Consider the following 21,685-nt stretch of genomic DNA (forward strand, 5'->3'; position numbering starts at 1 on the left):
AAATTTTGTTTCGACAGAAACTCCCAAAGTTTCATTTTTTTGGTTTCAAATGAAGAAAGAATCTGATGTTTGATACGTCTATGAACGATGATGGCACCGCGACCACAGGCTCCATCAAAACGATCATTTCGATAAATGAAATAATTTGCGTCCCTTTTAACTTTATCACCAGGTTTAAAGAACGATTCATTGCCGTTATACAATATGCACGTTATGAACTCTCAATAAGTTAAATAGCTCGCCTTCATTATCTTTAAGAGATCGAGTTGGAATTGGAATCAAAATGTTTACTGCTTTAATCCATTACTAAATTTCAAAGTCATTACGGTATTGTTTGCAGATTTAACTCTAGTTTGAATAGCATCAAATATGGAGTTAGTTTTCAGCATTTGAAGCAGAATTTGAAGCAGAGGTGATATTTGCACCTACGGGTACGAATGTAAAATTTGTTAATCGCTGACCGTTGTTAACAGCAGAGGAATGTGTACCTGGTCGAAAACGTGGAGCGTTTCCTACCTGTCGCTTAGAACTAGATTGTAGGATCGCTTTCCGAGTCTTACATTCCCAAAAATTTGATTTGGTGTTTTCCACCACAATTTGAACATTTAATATTTTTAGAATCTTCCTTCACAGGACAGTTGCCTGGATAATGGATCATTCTCATCATCCGTAAGCATATCAAATTGGTTGCTCAATTGAATTTCATCAGAAGAGGGATCAAGTCATTCCTCTTTTCTTTTGCGCTTAGGCGCCATGACGGCAGAGCAAAGTTTCTCCAAATCGACTTCCAAGCAGATTACTATAAGAATCCGGAGGATCGAAAAGGAATTTTTCAAGTCGATGACCAAGCAGGATTACCGAGGGAGGTCCAAACAAGGATCGAAGACGAATAAGAGTCAAACGAGGTAGAAATTTCACAGGTAATATTGAGCACTCAAAAGTGCTGTTTTTTTTTGTACCTTTAGGTAGCAGTAAAGCTTCCTTCAGGAAAAAGCAAATAGATCCACGAAGCGCACTGAGAGAACTTATATTTTTGTGAACGGGTTTACATTGCAATTCAAGTAGGAATGGCGAAAAAACGGGCTTTAGTGATTTCTTGTCGACCACCTACAAAATAGTGACAAAGTAACCCGCTATTGGCCCTGAACAGTACAACTCAAGCCGATTCCATCCTTGTATTCCAACCAGAATCCAATCCCGCTAATTACGTGACTGCTTTTGTACGGTCTCTGATTACAACAACAACAGTTTCATCCAGAATGAGTTTCATTTTTCATGAATTTTTAAAACGCTATGACTTACGATAAATATCTCCCTCCGAGTAGCATCTCGTTATTGAACACAATTCAGGACTTCTCTGTCACCGCATTGAAAGTAGGCAATAAGCACTCGAGAACCAACGAATCGTGTCCAATTCAAGTTGACTCTAGAAGCGAACGCCAAGCGTTGCGTCTATATCTCATTCCGTACCACACTTGCCCGCCCGGTAGCACCCACATTATTTATCCCCATCGTGTAGATAGATAGATAGAACACCCATCATCAGCATTCAGCACCAATGGGCTCAATTTGCGGTTCAGCGAGAAACTTAATTGAGTTTCATTTCGCACTTCGCAAAAATAGCGTACCGTGGCCATCTCCTATCTGCACCTTCCTACGACTTTCGTTCAATTATCTCCTCTACGGCGCTTCGGCTCCCACTAAAACAAAGTGACAATTTATCTTAATAGCACAATTAATGCGAATTCTTCTGCACACCCACCCACCCATGACCTCGAAGTGAAACGATTCATCGTCATTCTGTGTATTTACCTCTCGGAGAATGAATTGGTTCCAATCATTCATCATCGCATGGCATCAAGATTTTCGACCTCTAACCTCCGAGAGCAGCGTTCAAGTGAGATCAGCCTTAAAACTTTGTCGAAATACGGTCACCGTGCAGTCATCGTCCATTACCAATTCATGAGCCGGTTTCTCGAACTTGCTTGGCACTGGTAGTGGGTCAAACAGCTGAAAACACATGTTTTTACAAGAGGGTAGACTTTCCGAACCGGCACAAACAACTACATTACATCACCTTTCGTCGAAAACCAATATTTAATCGTTGCAAATGTTTGTTGTGATTCATCACGGTGCTTTCTTGGTCATAACCTCCGAGCGGATGGATTGGTTGCAAAAAATATCTGTGTCAGATGCTGCTGCAATGTTTATCACAATCTGTCGAATTATGGACTGAATCGGACAGATTGCTCATGGCAGATAAATACCTATACTGAACGCGTGATTTACTCACTTCTACCTTTTTCTCATTGGATTTCAGCTTTAGCTGATTTTTGAACATTTAATTTCACCGATTACACCTTATTGACCCGGATTTCAAACTGTATTTGGATAATGTTTTCACAATCTACAGTAGACTGGCGCAAAAAACACCAGTTCAAATTTTCCACGGCCAACCCGTAGGTTTGTTCCTCTGGGTGTGAAAACCACTCTCTGAAAGTTTCCGCTCATTTGGTTGTAAGGTGAGCTGGCGTTTTAGTTTTAATTTTATATGAAGATTTTACTCAGTCGGTACAGGCGCATCTACAAAGCAAGGCCATACTGGAGGTGGTTGAGTTCAATTCCCGGTCCGATCTAGGAATGTTTCAGGATGGAAAATTTGTCGACTTCCCTGGGCATAGACTATGATTGTACTTGCCACATAATTATATGGGAGCTGAATTTATAATAGGCACAAAATCATCGAAATACCCTTTTATTTGAGTAACTTTTACTCCACTTCCAAAAATGCAGAATCAAGCATTGAACAACCACAACTTCGCAACTCTATTTAAAATTTGAAATTGTAAACCATCCTCAAACTACAACGAGTAATTAAGTTGTTTGAAACTAGCGAAGTCAGCCATACTTATTAATATGTTTCTGTTTTAAACAAATATTTCCCTGACTTTAAATGAAATTCCCTGATAATCCCTGATTTTCCAGGTCCAAAAAGGAATTCCCCGACATTCCCTGGTTTCCAGGTTTTTCCAGGTAATCGACACCCTGAATTCAGAACAGAACTTAAAGAAATTCAAAGGAAAAAAAAATTAAGAAGTGAATTCGAAGGATTTATGAGGAAAATTCCAGGACATTTCTGAAGAGATTTTTTTTCTGAGAAAAGTTTTGACTACAGTTCAAAGAAAAAAATCAATGCGATGGAGTTTTCGAAGGATCCCAAGGAAATTATTAGGAGTGTTCAAAAGAAATTTCCTGAAGAATTTCGAGATAATTACGAGGAGAGTTTTCAAGTAATTTAAAGAAAAATTCCGTGATAACTTTGATTTCGAATCGCACATAATTCAAGGATAGAACTGACCCTAAGACTGGTGAAATTTTGTTTTTTCTTCCTTGATTTGTTTTCCGTCGATCTTGTTTTACGTGCTGAGCACCAATGCTACCGACGCCAGGGAAGCAGCTCCCACACCTGGACCCTACCTATCGACCCATCAACTCATGAACCGGGGACCAACGGCTTTACTTCCCTTTCGAAGGAATGCGTGATCAGAGATGTTATGCCTCAGAACATCCCGGTGGCGCCGACTGGGATTGAACCCAGGCCTGCTGGGGCGAGAGGTAATCACGCTTACCACTACACCCTCAACGCAATTTTGTTGTCAGTCAATTAAACAATTTTAAAATCATTAGCTATTTAGTATTATTACTCAAATATCTTATGACCTTCATGATAATCCAAAAAGAAAAGGAGAATGGAATATTGGATTGACAAACAATATTTCAATTTATTTACATACAGCATGTAGGATAGGACGGAGAAAGATCGCCACCCGGGGCAAGATAAGCACAATTCACATAAAAAATCCTATATTTTTGAAACCTGCACATACGTACCCTTAAATAATGATCATAAGATGCAACGTTCCAAAAAGATTTAGAAATATTCATTAACTACCGAGAAATTGATGAAAATATGCCGAATGAAACTCGAAACTTTCACTGAACTGTTTCGTAGTCCAAAGTTACAGGGGAGGCCTGGATTAATGTATTTAATGGAACTTTTAATTCGCGCCAAATAAGCGCAAAACCAAATCGGAAATGCAAATCTGCACGAAATTCACGATACCTCGCGACAATCGCGAAGCTTGCGTAATCCGTGTGATCGGAAAACCCTGAAACTGGACACCTTTTAAGACCTCGTACCATCGTAGCACATCCCGAGTAGAAGAGAATATCAAACCAATATCAGGTTTTGCTATTAAAAAAGAAAATCAGAACATCTCACTTTGATATTTGCTATTTGATCGAAATAAGAGCTAAAATATCAAACATAATAACTAAAAAGCTACGGGACTATAACTAAATAATAGCAAAATAAGCTGTTTAAATAGCAAAGCAACAACAAAGTTCTTTGAACTGCTGAAGATCTAACCAATAGCAAAATGAGCTATTATAGAATAATGAAGATTACAAAAAGCACCAAACATGGCTTCAACAAGTCTCGAACCCGAGCCAACTGCGTGACTGTCACAAGTGCTGACCACTCACCTATATCAACTTGTTAAATGCGAGAGGACGGGCCAACAGTTTCTTCGATTGTTAAGGTTTATGCAGTCCATATAGCTTCAAGCAGAATGATGGTGTTGTGCTAATGTTCAAGAATAACTTGTTTTGCTATGGATATGATATTCTCGTCAGCGTACGAGATATTATTATTTAATATGTGATTTTAATTGATCATGTATGGTTAAACTGGTGTACTTTGCTAATTGTAATGTGATGTAGTTTCAGTCTACTCCTAGGGGAAAAGACAGCATCGGCACTTCTTTACTTATTTTCAGCAGGGGATAAATTAAGCCCTTGAGTGCTGATTTTTTGCATGAAGGTTAGACTGATGCAAAATTTGAAATTTTCGCTCCACAGTGTTCAAACGGTTTCAAATCGCGTCCTGATTAGCCTCCAAAAGTTTAAACTCATTTGATAAGAAACTGACTTGGCACAAACCATTTGAAGTTTATATGGAAATTACTATGGTAAAACAAAACTTTTTGTTCATTGTCTTCTGGCCTTTTTGCATATTGTATTATTAAAAATTTCTATTGCTATTTTTAAGGGATTTTTTATCAGCTACAACTTTGCAGAAAATCGTTTTTCAGCCAAACGTCAAATTAAATAGTTATTAATTGTTTAATCTTATGGCAAGATTAAGCAACTGTATTGTGGGCAACACTGTATTCTGCAGTGTGACATAGTAGCCATGATTTTTGTCCTCTATTCTACGAGCCATAATCACCAGTGTTGCCTGCTGAACAGTTGATTGAGCATAATCATAAGACATCAGTGACTTGAATCATTAATAATTGTTGCTCCTTACATTTAATCGAAAAGAGGTCTTCAACAAAGTTGTAACTGAGAAAATTTTCAACAAGCTCAGCTATCATTTTTCAAAGTAGAGTGAACTGGTGAATTTTGAGATAGATATGATCCGAAATTATGATTTCTCCATAGTAATTCCCATATAAACTTAAAATGGTTTGTGCCAAGTCAGTTTTTCTCTAAATGAGTTCAGATTTTGGGAGGCTAATTAGGGCCCAATTTGTAACCGTTTGAGCACTGTGGAGCGAAAATTTCAAATTTTGCATGTCTAATGAAGGTGCATCATGTTCCAGAACATCGTTTTAAAAAAATACCCATTGTTACCTCTACCCATCCGTGGTAGAAGTAACAATAGCTGCAATTTCCAAACCTACGACTGGATGCCTTCCTTCAGATAACAACTTGAGTGCGGTAAAAATCGATAGAACTGTTTCAAACACATCGTCGGTACATGAGCGAGTCGGCGATCATCTCTTTTTGCCAGTAGTGGCGGGGGGAATACCCCTCACCATCCCTCTCCAACGAGGGAGTTTGGTAAAGAGAGATGATCAAACCGATTTGTACTTTCCTAAAGTTGTCCTTGCTCGCTTTCTTCTCTCTATATGCAATTTTCACACTGCCGTACTCTAACGGAACTATCAATTCTATACTTTCATGTCCTCATCTATCGTAAAAAAATTACTACTTTAGTCTGTTATTTGAAATTAACATCTTCAACTATGTAAATCGTTGACTTCACGCAGAAGTAGTACTAAAAATATAGTCAAAGTAATTTTATCTTGTCAGAATGTTACACATTCAGCAACTATTAAGGATAAAAAAAAGATAAGCATTACAAGTTTACCGTAATGGGAATTATAATTGACGTTAGCATTGACTTAAATCTTGTATTTATAAATTAACCAAAACCCTGATTCAATAATTTAAAAAGCATATTTTCTTAAAGATTCTGGTTTTCAAATATTGTAGATTTTATAAACGCTATTCTTGGATAAAATGTTTTGACTTTATTCGCGTGATAAATCTAAAACATAAAACCGCTCGATATGTCATCAATAAACAACATTTTTTCCACATAAAACAAAGTTCATTAAACTTAAGCAAACCACACAAAAATTTGAACAACAATAGACAATTACCTTTATTAAGTTTTAAAATCTGTTATTCAAATAAGTGTACGATTCCGGGATACATTTTAGAGATTTTGCTTCTGAAACGTAGCAAACATTTTATAATCTTAGGAGATGATTTTTTTTTTTTTTTTACATCTTGAATTTTTTTTTTTTCGAAATCTCAGAAAATTTTTGATGGTCTATACCTATTTCAAGGCAAGGCAAAAAATTAGAAATTGTATAATCTGGTCAAATTTTGAAAATAACGAACCTGAATGTCTAGCTCACTGAGTCATAAGATCTGATCAAAACAGGATGGGACTGTCGGGGGATCGGATGAATGGCAGTATTTGCTTCTGGGGTCAGTTCATCTTGTAAAGTTCCAAGTATACATGCTGAAAACCATAAGTACACCACACAACCCAAGTAACATTGCAAGTTTTATCGAGGTTTTAAAGCATTCTACATACTTAATCTAACTCGTTAAAATTTTCAACAACCGATTACCTAGGTATTTACTTTTGCTGATATCTCTGCAAAATAATATGTTTGTTAGCTGATATCTCAGCAAAATGTTATTTGTTAGCTGAGTCTCGGCAATTGTTTTACTGAATCTCAGCTTAATAAATTGCAAAACTACTCGGCTGTTGGAATCTCGGCAAAAAAAATAATTGTGTACAAGTGGAAATCATGGTCTACAGAAACCTCATAAAACCAAAATTGTTACTTAGGAATGGATTTGATACGTTGAGGCAAGATGAAAACTAAATCGATTATTGTGGATGCATTGTGCCCCGCTCTTCATTTATCTGGTCGCATCTATTAAACTATGTATCTGCGTACAAATTTATTGGTTAAACATATATGAATTTGGTAGAAAGTAAAACTGCCGCAACTACAGGAAATAAATCCACCGCACGATACATACTGTAGCTTCGGACATTTCGGTAGTTCGAAGTAGTCGCCCCAAGCCATACACATGTTTTATAACCGTTTATATAACCTTTGTATGACTAGTTTTGGTTGTATAGCAGTTTACTCAACATAATTCTATGAATTTGTGTTACTCGGGGGGTTGCCCTTCGTCTTCTTAGTTAGGGTTGTCATTACCGGGTATGTTTCCGGAAAACCGCTTTTTCGGTAAACAGAAATGTAATACCGATAAAACTTACCGGTATTACATGTCTGTATACCGAAAAATCGGTAATGGACAAAACTTATTATAAATAGAAAATGTTTCTCATATTCAAAATATGCTGTATTCCACCTATTAGTTATGCAACACTTATTGGTCATAGGGAAGAGAGCTCTTAGAAAGATAAAGCCACTTCTGAAATGATTGATGAACAAAAACAACACACATCCGCTGTAATAATTGATTTTTTTTTTAAACTGTCAACAGTCAATAAGGCTTGCATTATAAGATCCAAATACTACACAGTAGACATAAAAACATCAACTATTGGTCAAATTTTAGAACGTATTTCCACCATTCTTTTTCAAAACATTATAACTCATTAACTATAAGACTCACAATGTTGGTCAATGAGTGAATTGTAGAAAATTGCATAAAATTTAAAAAAAAATGTGTTAGGGGAAATGGCTCTAATATTGGCCAATGGATCTAAGATTGGGCCCATCGCTAGAAATCTGCTATTTATCAATTCTATCTAGATTATCATTATTAGGACGGTATTAATGTATATTTTTGGTCGCTATTGGAAATTTGGTCTATTGCTGAATTTATGTATGGGCCCAAATTAGGGTCATTTAAGCCGACATTACATCCATTTCCCCTACAGTCATTTCATGAAAAACAGTACCACCGAAAAATATATTGCTCCGATTTCGCTCAAACCTTGCACATTTGGTACTTATCGAAAAATTTCCTATCCGTATTTTTTTATTTCACCCTTAGGGTGCACCTTCTTGAGTTAGGGTGGTCCAAAAAATCGACGTTTTTACCTATCTACTCAACTTCTAAAATTCATAGCTTTTGAACAACTGGAGCGATTTATGATCTTTTTTCAGCAAATGATCCATTTATAACTGGTCCAAGCTTTACACTTAGAACTGAATTGGAAAATGATCAATTCCTTTTGGTTTTCAGAGCTCTTCTAAATCAGTTGAAAATGGTATTAGATAATTCACTTTCGGTGATAGGTCTCAACATTCATTGTCGAAATTCACGGCAGACCGAAACGATCCCATAACGGTTATCGAATTGAATAATAAACACACTGTGTCACGGCAATAATTGGTGTCTCAAATTTACTCTCGGTCACCCATTACATTCCCAAATTCTGCAAATAACACAATTATATGAGCAATTATTTGTGTTTCTGTCTCTTATTCTCAACCGAAACCTATTGACATCGAACAAACGTTTCTACGCTACTGCTGCTGCTGCTGCAGCAGCATAAGACTAACGTAACAGCAACGTTCAAAATGTGCTAATTGAATTAAATTATATCATCACCTCTCCTCCGTGTACTCGCAGCATTCGACTGCATGACAAGATAGGAGACAGAATAGGTGGTATAGACGATGCGGCACCACCAGTAGTGATGGCTCTGCTGCAGCATTGCACATTTCGTGTAGCTCATTTAGAGACACTTTTCCAACTTTGATCGTCCTCCCCGTAGAAGTTGGTTTGCATGTGGGAGAATGCTGGCATTTGAACAAGTTTGCAAGTTTTATGCACTCTTAGCCACTTATTGAAATGCTTCCAAGTTGCATTATCCCGGCATGTGCGACCTTTAGCTGTGATAAAGTCTAAGATCTAAAATTCAATTACGGGACAAAATTGAATCTACTTCCCCGGGCTAGTAAGCAACATTGAAAGGAGTAATTATGCACAAGAATCATTCAATTCCAACACAAAAGAAGCTCTCGAATTCAATTCACATTGCCATCGATTGAACGGTCTCTCTAGTAGCCATTTCATTTTCTTCACGAGTTACATTTGAGTGCAAATGTAATATGCTTCCACCAACTCTTCATTACATACGGAATCACAGTTCGTTCCATTTTGTGTGATTGAGATTGTATGAGTATGCCACAGTCTGGACGTTCGGTTCGTTTCTCACACAATTTTGCCATATTTTCCAGCTGATCGATAACCATCATTTTGCAAATGGGATAAACCAGCTGAGCGGTGGTTGGTAAGGTAGGCAATTGTGGCACCAAGTTTCGATGTTGCCTTGATATCTTCCTCAATCCGCTGGGCTACCCTGAACTGGGACGAATCAGTAATGTCGAACACTGGAGAAAGTGCTCTGCTCCCAGCAAGTGAAGTGATCCATTTATGACAAGTGTGCATTGTGGGCACCCTTTCTTCGGCTTGGTGCACATCTCAGTCAGTGGCATAAGGGTTCATCGAGCGAACGATGCATCGCACAGATTAATAATAACTTCTGGGTAATATCACCACTATGGATGTGTTGGAAATCTTCTCTCCCTTCTCAGAACCACACAGCGTCCATATCTGTATGGGAACGGAGCAGTAGCATGAAAGCTTCAATTTCTATTCGGATTCGACAAGCTCGATATGAAATTGATGGGACCGACAATGCGCAATCACCATCGATATGAGAAGGGCTCCCGATGAATTCGTTGGCTTCAACAGTATTATCAACATGTTTGTTCGCCTAAGTTCTGATATCAATCAGATCGATTCAGTGAATCAGTGTGCTCTCGCTCTGTATAGCTATGGAAGAGTTCTTAGGAAATCAAAGACGAGCGTGATAACAAAACTGACCGACATTGGACAAGTCAATGGATTTTGTTAGGATAAAGTTTTGCTAAACACAATTCTTGTTATTTTCACCAGCTAAATAAACTCTTTTCGTTGCATAATATTATGGGTACGTGACAATATAACCACTGCAGGCAATCCGACGAGACGTAACAACCCTTTCGCATGGGGTTACTGCCATTATTAACCCGCACGGGTTATTTTTTTCCACTGGCACCGCCTTTAGTTGACGCATAAAAATATTTTTCACTGAGCAGAGCTTTGTTACTTGTTATTCAACAGTCTGGAGTTTGTTTACCTTTCCTGGTCGACCTCGTGTGTGCTGCTCAAGTAGCAAATGATGAAGAATTCATTGTCGGGATGAGGCACTGCACTGTCTGCAGTCTGTCTGAGTTGAAAGGGATTGCCATTCAATCCAACAACAAAGCATCCGGGATTTACCTCTGTGAGATGTGCTACGTTACCGGGGATTTTATAGAGGGTATGCTGCAGGTATACACTCCAGAATGCTAGGATCGGTGCTGGTAAAATACGATGCTGTATGGATGAATGGATGTAATTGATGGAATGAAACTAAATCTTTAGTATTACCGTAAAACGGGGTAGCATTCATAGTTTTTTGAAGTACATTCTAAATATGTTTTACAGCAATGAAAGACTTTCAATTTTTTTTTAAACAAATACCGAGGATCCTAGATTTAATTCGTTTGTCATATGTTTAACGGGAATTAAAGCCTTTGTACTGTATTTTGTGTCTTGTCACCGAGCATCAGTTTTCTGTTTTGATGTTACTTTGATAATGCTCGATGAGTGTAGAAAAAATGCGTGAGACACAATCAATTTAGTTCAAGAAATTATTTAAATCTTTGTAAGAGTATATAATCAGAATACATCATAAGCAGTAAGAAGACAACATTGAATTTGTGATGACTTTAACGGAAATACATTTTGAGTGCTTTTTCAAACAGACGAAAAACAAGAAAATTATTATTTAATATGTTTGGAAAATATGCAACACATACAATATAAAAACTTTACACAATATCAACGGAAATACCCTAAGCTACAAAATGGAACCAATGACTCAATTCGGAATAAGTGCAGAGAGTAAATTTATATAATATATGATAAAGTCTACTATCAAAGTTACCCGCATTATCAAAGCTACCCCGTTTTACAGTACCGTAATGCTCGATGAATGCAGAAAAAAATGAGTGAAACTTAAAACAATTCAGTTATTTAAATATGAAACTTTGAATGAGTATATAAACAGGAAATTTCATAAGCAATAAGAATACAACATTGAATTTGTGATGGCTGTATCGGAAATACATTAGTGAGTGAGTGATGGTTTGAGTGCTTTTTCAAAAAGGCGAAAAACACGAAAATGGTTTATTAATATTTTTGTAAAATATGTAACACATACTATATAAAAACTTTATACCATATCATCGGAAATTCTCTAAGCTACAATATGGAAACAATGTTTCTTATTTGGAAAAAGCACAGCTAGTAAATTTATTCTTTATATTATACTATCAAAGTTACCCGCATTATCAAAGATACCCCGTTTTACGGTACCTTTCTTACAAAGAAGAATGGGAAATTGCTTGGAAATTGTGTTTAGAGGGATCAGTTTTGTAAACTTAACACATTTTTTCACATCCGCTTAAACAAAAGGAGAATGTAAGATAATCTTACAGATTTGTATAAAAGATACACAGAATCACCATACAGATTCTGTGATGTAATCATCGAAAGACTTTTCAATTAAACCTAATTATACACTTTATCAGGAAATGCAAGATTATCGTACTGTTTTCTTAAAAAAATGACTGAATCTGTATGGAATCACGGCATGAACAAACTCTGTAATCTGGTAAACTTTACATATTATTGTGTAAAATTATTCTTTGCTAATTTTATGAAGTAAATACAATCCCACCAATACATTAAACCTAGAAAATTTTCATATGAAGGTTCTGTACGAAAACAATTAATTGAATAAAAAATGATGACAATACAAAAAGCACTTTCACTACAGACTGTTGCAAGAACTACCATTATAGTTCTCGTAAGAAACATCTACAGATGATACAAGAAATTCATGTTGGATTTTGTGTACAGGGTGAGGTGGAATAACTGTCATTAAACAAAATGGTCATAAAGATTGAATGCTCGCATGCTTCTTTTTTTGTTATCAGTATATTTCAGGTATAGGGGAATTCCCGTATTCTCGTCAATCAAAACAGCGTCCGCATTTCTATTTGCAATTTCTCAATCCCACGCACACATATGGCGTGTTTGTTTGTTTACATTTATCTTCTGCTTGCTACTTATCCATTACAATCGATAGAATTGTCCAAAACGGTTTAAAAACGTTTTTACAACGCTCCAAACTCCTCAGGTGAGTGTGACTATTGTCAGTAGCCTCTTTTTTTTCGGCAACCTTTCCATTTCAACTGCGTGTCTACCAGCTGTTCTATTACACTAGTTTACAAATAAACGTAAAAAAAATGAACTCCAAGGTTTGACCTATGATCCTTATGTAAAGTCGTGTGCTGAATCCAAAAATGTAGTCAAAAAATCTCAGTAGAATACTTTTCTAGGTACAGCAAAAAACGACATTTCACTTTAAAAAAGTGTGTTCTCTAAAATACAAATATATTCAGCTGTAAAGAAGTTATATCAATTATTTTAACGCCAAATTAAAGGTGAGAAAATTTGGACATTTTTCAGCTAGATTAGTGGTATTGTTGTTAATTAATAGTAAGTTTATTATTATTTTTTACATATTTACAAGAAAAATTGATTTCTAAGTTTTGATGCAAGGTAAATATTTCTGTTGTAGTGGTTGTGCCAACAATACCACTAATCCAACTGAAAAATGATTCCTAGTTGATCGAAAACAAATTATCTTACCCAAATTAAAGGCGTTAAAATAATTGACATAGCTTCATTACAGCCGGAGATGTTTTTATTTTAGTAAACAAACATTTTATGAGTAAAATTTAATTTTTTAGTTGTGTCTAAAAATCTTTTTAGAAAGTATTTTTCTGACTACATTTTTGGATTCAGCACACGATTTTACATGGGAAATGACCACCAGCGTACAAATTTCAAATATGCTGTAAACTAGTGTTATCGGCAAGTCGAAATCAGCCGTATTTTGTAGAGTGTATGTTTCATTTGAAGAAAAATCTGGCATAACAGGTTTGCTCAGTTGTAAAAATGTTACCAGCTGAAGCTGAAAGACTAAGCAATCGTTTAAAATCGTTTAACGATGTTTAATGGTGAGAAAATACATCAAAATTAACGTTTAAATTTTGTTTGCTGAAAACAATGACTGGGTGCCATCCTTTAACCTACTTCATATATAACCTTCAACTTAGCTGAAGTCAAACTCAACCCACTCCCTGTTTCCCATAATTAGCAGCCACATTCGTCGAGAAACGTCATCACAGCTGGCATGCACATTTCAATTTCATAACTTCTGAAGTCCTGGTTGTTCGTAATCCCAGATTTACGACGGATTCTCCAAGTATTAAACAGTGCTCCAGTATGGGAATCTAGCAGGAAAGTAGTCTTCTGTTTCAAACTTCTCGTGAATGTTATGTTCGACTTTTAGAACTTGTTAAAATACACATTTTTCTTGAAAAAAAAGTTAAGTCGACCTTCTCCGATTTCCATAAAACTTTGCATAATTAATTTGACTTTTTGCTAAAATTCAGCCATTTTGGATTTTGTAAAATTTTCAAAATGGCGTCTTTGAAATTTAAAAAAAATGTAGAACGAAAACGGCATTTCTGTTCCTGAATCCAAGTTGTGGAGAAAAATAATGTAATTTCTGGATTAGTTGCTGAAAAATATATTATTGGAAAGAACTAAAAAAAACCCCGAATTTATCCACCTATGGTGTGATCAGACCCTTCTTACTTATTCAAGTTTATTTATTTTATTGTCATTATCAGTGACCAAGCCCCCCACCCCCGTGTCATCCAGTGACGCTACGCCACTGCCTGGGGGTACCCGGAATATATCCAGGTGTAGTCTATTTGGTGAGGCTACCAATCACCTTATCATCGTATTTTAATGTGATTTAATGGGTTTTAATTCAATTCATATTCAAGCAACTTCCCCGGGGTACCCGGAACATGTCCAAGTGTATCCAATGTGGTCTGGAACACTTAACACGACTTGCATTGATCTTATTTTTGAATTCTGTAGTAATTTGATGTGTCGCATGATGGTTTTGATACGTTTTCCGTTAAATCCAGCGTGAAGGCCCATATTCACCGGATCTTATTCCGGCCATATCTCCGGAACCGGTTCACCGATTCCAAAACCGTTCAATAGCGTTCAATGAGACCCCATTTGGCGCCGAGTTTGTCCAAATCGGTTGAGCGGTTGCTGAGAAACGTGAGCGCATTCATTTCGTTACATACACACACACATACACACATACACACTTACACACACACACACAGACATGTTCCGATCTCGTCGAGCTGAGTCGAATGGTATATGACACTCGGCCCTCCGGGCCTCGGATCAATAGTCGGTTTTTCAAGTGATATCTATACCCTTCTTTGTAAGAAGGGTAAAACTATCAAAAAATCAGAATGCCTATGAAAAATGTTAACTTTTGGAATGGTAAAAATCAAAAAAAAAATAGTAGAATTTTGGTCGATTTTTTTTTAACAATTTCTTAAGGCATTTTTTCAAACATACAATACACAGAAAATCGTACCCAAAATGTGTGTCAGTTTTCAAGTGTCCATGGTTTTGAACATACCAAAAGTTTGCATTTTCCATAAGCTTTCTGATTTTTTTTAAATCAGACACAGACATTTTTAAAAATTTGGGTTTTATTTTTTTCCTTAAAACAAAAATAAGCAAAACATATTTTTTTCCAGAAACACATTATTTTTCTCTACAACGTTGTCGCAGACGTCATTCCGCTTAGAAATTCTGTTTCCGTGCTACATTTTTTGGAAAAAAAAAATTCAAGGACGCCATTTTAAAGGTTTTACAAGATCCAAAATGGCCGAATTTAAGCTAAAATGAGAATCATTGCCCAGTTATGCAAAGTTTCATACAAGTCGGAGGAGGTCGATTCAAGAATTCATTTTTTTTTCACTATTTTGCCTGGAACTGCTGCAAAACGAGAACGTTAAAAGATATTTTTTTTTGTTAATTCTTTATTATAGAGATTTTTAGCCGTAGGCTAGTTCATCTCTTTGAGAGATAAACATATGTTTCTTGAACAAAGTTGCTTGAAATTAGCGCAGCTATATGCTGCAGATCATGTAATTATTTAAATCAATTACTTTAAGGACCACTATGAATAACAGTAGGGTGGCCAGTGAATTTTCAACCGGTTTTCCCGGAAGAAATTAAAAAAAGTCGGTTTTTAATTGTCACCAAAAAGTGTTCAATGATCACATTTCTTTAAATTGTGACCACGTGCAAATTTTCCAAGTAATTTGAAGGTAAAACATCTTCAGTAAGAAAACTACAAGAATCATTTTACATATCTGAAAGTATAAAGGGTGTCCACAGTTAAATTGCATCACTTTCAAAAAGCTGTAACATTTTGCCCTTTGGGTTAAGTTTAATGAAATTTTGGGTGACATGGCCTCAGCGTGTATTGTTGATACTGCGTTGGTTTCATTGTGAAATTTCAAGTAAGTTTGGAAAATGGAGTCGAACGAACGAAAATACCAGAAAATTTTGCACACTCACCTCAACAACACACATCTTTCGCACCGAGCCATCGGAAAGATGTTGGGAATCCAATAATCTACTGTTTCTCGTGTCATAAAACGTTTCGGAGGTCGTTTAACTGTCGATCGGAAGCAAGTGAGTGCAAGAAAAAGTGTTCTGTACTGCGTTAAAGATCACAAGCTGCCTTCAAACGCAAACCCAACTATTCCGTTCGGGATGTCGCGCAAAAACTGCACCTGACAAGTTTCGTGCAGACAGCCAAGAAACGAGCAGGACTACGTTCAAGGTTCAGAAAGCACCAAACCGCAATGAACGACAGAATAGGACAACTAGAACGCGGGTACGTAAGCTGTACACACAAATGTTGACAAAACCATCATGAATGATGAAACATACGTAAAAGTTTGAAGACCGCACCAAATTCCGGGAAACCAGTATGTGACTGCGAAAGACAAGTTCGATGTTTCCGAGTCCGTCAGGGAACAGCAAGTGTCGAAGTTCCCCAAGAAATTCATGATTTGGCAGCCGAATTGTTCGTGCGGAAAACGTAGTAAGCCTTTCGTAACAACTACAACCGTAAATGGCCAAGACTACATGAATGAGTGCCTGAAGAAACAGCTGCTTCCGTTTATCAAATCAGACAACGTTCCTACAATTTTTGGCCGGATCTAGCCTCCTGTCACTACTCCAAGGACCTTCTGGAGTGGTACAAGACTAAAGGGGTCAATTGCGGCCGATCGAAAGATACTGGGCCATAATAAGACGTGAACTCCGTAAGCATCCTAAAGTTGTCACTACGGAGCAGGAAATGTTGAAATCATGGTTGAACGCAGAAAAAAAAAAATCGATTCAACCGTTGTACAAAATCTTATGGGTGAAATTAAAAAGAAAGTTCGGGCGTTTGGATTTGGTGAAGAAATAGAGTGAAATAAAGATACGTAAACCAAGCTTAAATGTAGTATTAGAATCCCTAGAATTTTTATGACAATCGGTTGAGAGACTTATTTTTGGCAAGTACTTCTAAGTGATGCAATTCAACTGTGGACACCTTTTATTCAACTAAATGGATCACTTGATGTACTCAATAAAAAAACATTAACCTTAAGGATAATGTGTTGAGCCAGAATATACGTTGTAAATAATTATGAATCAGTCAGCCCAGCTTGGTAGCTACCTCGAAGTGATCAATAGCTGGGATTGATTGTATAAAAGATACGAAAACTAAATGTTATTTTTGAGATACCTACTTATAACAATGAATTCGTAAAGGATTTTTGGGCCTATACATAAATTCAGTAATCGACTAAATTTTCAATAGCGACCAAAAATATCCATTAGTACCGTCACAATGACGCGTTTATCTAGATAAAGTTGATATATAGCAGATTTTTAGCGATGGGCCCAATCTTAGATCCATAGGCCAACATTAGCCATTACCCCTATCACCTTTCTAAGCAACGACGAGACCTTACATTTTCAAAGCCCCAGAATTTACTGAGAAACAGAGCCTTTTTGTTAAGGGCATGAACGGTCCATTATACCAAATTGTAAACAGTGAGAGATTAATTATTCAGAAATGAATTAAGAAATTGTAATAGTATTGAACTTCATTACAAATATTGAGATCTAGGGAAAATTCTTGGAGACCTCGAAACAAGAAAATATATTAACACTCTGTATTCTTGTTTCAATAGAAATCTTTAAAAAAAACTTTAACATTTTTACGTGATTTGTGACAAATAAAAATCTTTGTGATCCTAGATTTACAAAAAAAATCAGTGTTGGAACTGAGAAAAATACGCAAAATGTATTGTTCTGAAAACTTTCTAAGATCCCAGATCCTGCCCTGATAATATGTCAAAGCGTTGGGGCTGGGTACATTTTAGTATAATATAAGTAAATAATGTGTTACCATATTAATGTTATTGGATGTTTCTCGGAATACCCTTGATACTATTTTGTGAATCTTCCTCAGATTTTCTTAGAAATTAGAAATTATCCTCAACACATGTTTTAAATTCGGATTATAATTATGTTTGACCACTCATCTGATATTCACTTGCAAATTGTCCATACAATTCACCTGCTATTCTCCTCCTCACGACTGCCATAAAATTCTCCTTAGAATCACAAATGAATTCAATTCAAAACATCATTTCTTCTCCACAAAAATTTTTTGGTATTCATTTAAGAATTTATCAGGATTCGAATTCTGGTCAGAACTGCCTTAGAATTTTTCCCAGTTTTTTTTAGGAAAGCTCACAATTTCTTTGGAATTAACATTTTAAAAATGTTCTATCAGTATCTGCAGGAGAAATGGATTATCGTCAGGTTTTTCTGCTTTGGAAAAATACGGAAGGTGACAAAAAAACCAAATTGGGTTTTTTGGTTAAAGAAATAATACGATGTCTTGAAATAGATGCAGAACTTGTTGATGTTATGTCAGAGATTGAAAATTACTTGGATAACATTTGCAAATATTTCAGCCAGCTGTGGCAGAGGCATAACCGCACAATGGCTAGAGTTCTGGAAAATAACGTTGCTTATTTTGACAAACCATTTTGTTTGCCGCAACATATCCTTAAAAACATTCCATCAACGTCCAATGTTACACACAAAATAATTAAAGCGTTTGTCGAAACCTCAGACTGTGTGAAAAGACGTAGAACAGCGGTGCTTCGCTCAGCTCATAATGCTGATGAGTTGAACTATGCTGCACAAATGTCATTGCGTTCAACTGGGCAAAATTATGCTGCTTCTATTGTCAAAGAAGCCACACAAACTTCCCCTACTCGTGCGACAAAATTTTTAAAATCCTGGAAATCATCGAAACTTCCGGAAATAGTTCCATTCTCTGACTCGGAAACGTTACCTTTGATTATTGAACAGGATTTGACAAAATCTCAATACATCAACATTCGAAAGGGTGCAAGATTGAGAAATGCGCAATTATATCCTTCGTTAAAGGTTTTAGCAGCAAAACAACAATGTTACCCTGATCAGGAATATATTCATGTTAGCGAAACTTTAATTGAAGTACAACTGCAACAACTCTTGGATCACACTGCTTTACGGATTTTGCAATCTTCTGTAGATATAGTGAAAGAGCTTTCCGCCGATGAGCTTTTAAAAGTGGAAATGATAGTGAAATGGGGGTTTGACGGAAGCAGCGATCACAGCCAATATAAACAACGGTTTACAACGGACGAAGATGCATCAGATTCGCACATGTTTTTAACGTCAATTGTCGCGATAAAGGCGGAAACTAACGGAAAAATTGTTTTTCAAAATCCCACCCCATCATCAACTCGATTCTGTCGGCCATTAAGAATTCAGTTGATCAAAGAAATAGCAGATCTCGTTCCATTCAAAACGAGCATAAATGGGAAAATTGTGATTGTGGAATACAGCATGGTTTTAACAATGATTGACGGGCAAGTTTGTAATGCTATCACATCTACAGCATCCTCTCAAAGATGTTACGTTTGTGGTGCAACTCCGAAACAGATGAGCCAAATTGAAGATGTTCAAAAACGCGTTGCTGATGAAACAACGTTCCAATTCGGACTATCGACTCTTTACGCCTGGATTCGATTTATGGAATTTTTTCTATATGTTTCGTATAGGCTTGATATAGAAAAATGGCGAATTCAAGGAGTTGAAATTGAAAGGATGAAAGAACGGAAGAAGACAATACAGAATCGATTCAAAAGGGAACTTGGATTAATAATCGACAAACCGCGTTCGACTGCGGCAGGAACGTCAAACGACGGTAACACAGCTCGTCGATTTTTCAGAGATGCAGAAAAGTCTGCAGAAATCTTAGGTAAATATATATCAGTTTATACTTTTCTTTATTCCAGCACGCATTTTTCATTATCTAGGTCTAGACTTACATGCGATTCAGCGATGTGGTACAATTTTGCAAGTTCTGGCTTCTGGTCGTACAGTAAATGTGGAAAAATTCGATATTTACTGTATAGAAACGGCACGAAAACTAGTTAACCTGTATCCGTGATTCTACTTGCCTGCCTCTGTGCACAAAATCCTGTTACATGGTTCGAGCTTCATCAACCAATTTATGGTGCCCATTGGTCAACTTTCCGAGGAGACACAAGAATCGATGAATAAAGTCATCCGACAGACACGAGCGTTCCATTCAAGGAAAATTTCTCGGGTGGCAACGAATACCGATCAGCTGCATCGATTGATTGAGTTGTCTGATCCATTCATTACAATACCTCTCACGCCAAAGTCACGAGTTCAAATCTCACCCCCGGACAAGTCACGAATGACCCAAGAGTGTTAAAGTGACTATAAAAAAAAAAAAAAAAAAAAAAAAAAAATAGTACGTGCAAGCCAAATATGTTATTTTCTAATGATGCTCGATTCCTACTAGATATGAACGACTCAAGTACTGGGTCTGATTCTGACGATACTGATAGCGAATAAAGCAACATAAAAAGCGGGTTTTATTTTTTATTTTAATTCAAAAGAGAGTGTCATTAACGCAACATATCAATACAAGAATGTTCACAAAGCTTTGGAAAATGATCTAACGAAGAATTAAGATCTTTATAAACATACCAGACAGATAGTCGCAGTATCTCGATTGTCGCCTTTTGAATGAGATCAAATATTTAATAGGAGACATTTGATTTTGATCCCTTCTTAAAACAGCTGTAACTTTTCCGAATGTAGTCCGATGTACACAACTCGTGCATGATTTTGCAGTATTTTTGTTGTACTTTCAAATGTAAGTTGTATGATCTGCCACCATTTGCCACCTTATGAAATATTTGAGTTCAAAAATAGGCCAATTTTATTGAAAAATCCCCAATATTTCCAAGTATATAGGAAATAGCGAGAAACAATGCTGTACAAAAACATGTATTTTAATAATACAAAGAAGTCCTTAGAACATTGCAAACCTGTAAAAATTACATAGAAAAAGTTATGGTAAAAAAATATGATTTAAGGGGCACGTCCACAAAAAACGCTTTATAGATCAATTGAGCAAAAAGATAGAAGGTTCATGTCTTGAGCAAAGTTGTTTGTATTTACATAATGTACAACTTTGCTGAGTACACAAACCTTCTATCTCAACTTTAAAAAAATGAATGTTGGATCCCACTTTTAGGGGGATTGATCACAAAATGGCTACCGTCAAAAGATGGCGCCAATTATGCCTTAAAACTTCTCTGAAGACACTATATACCTAAAGTCAAAGGATTTTGCGTAATCTCACACGATCACGTTTTTCGCCGTTTGGACCACTGTGCAACGGGTTTACTTCCCTTCCGAAGGAAGGCGTGATCAAAGATGTTAAGCCTCAGAACATCCCGGCGGCGCCGACTGGAATTGAACCCAGGCCTGCTGGGGTGAGAGGTAATCACGCTTACCACTGAACCACCGGCGCCGCTATTTGCTATAGTATAGTTTGTGTTGTAAAACACATTCTAGGTTGATAACAAGTGAAACGTCAAAATAAGCAACAAAAACAAACATTGCGCATGACGGCAGCCTGCAGTTTTTAATTTTGGTTAACGGAATTTAATGCTTTAGAGCTATCATATAATTTATCATGTAAAAGTACGCAATGGCTGTTCGATGTACTTATAGTGAAAAATATACAGTTTTCATTACATGATGACATGTAAGACGGCCACCTTTGGTTGGTGGAAACTGAATGCGTAAATAACAATATTTCGTTTCT

The 21,685-nt window shown here is 36.5% G+C and overlaps 1 protein-coding gene across 6 annotated transcripts in view; it reads right to left on the reverse strand.

Annotated features, from left to right (window-relative positions):
- Positions 1-21,685, reverse strand: part of LOC135698113 (phosphatase and actin regulator 4B-like) — a 540,677-nt gene that overhangs the window by 352,586 nt on the left and 166,406 nt on the right. The gene's annotated exons all lie outside the window — the stretch shown is intronic.

The sequence above is a fragment of the Ochlerotatus camptorhynchus genome, unplaced genomic scaffold (assembly GCF_037179485.1).
Source record: "Ochlerotatus camptorhynchus isolate MF236.1 unplaced genomic scaffold, CSIRO-AGI_Acam_v1.1 ptg000082l, whole genome shotgun sequence".
In the NCBI taxonomy this organism is placed as follows: domain Eukaryota; kingdom Metazoa; phylum Arthropoda; class Insecta; order Diptera; family Culicidae; genus Ochlerotatus; species Ochlerotatus camptorhynchus.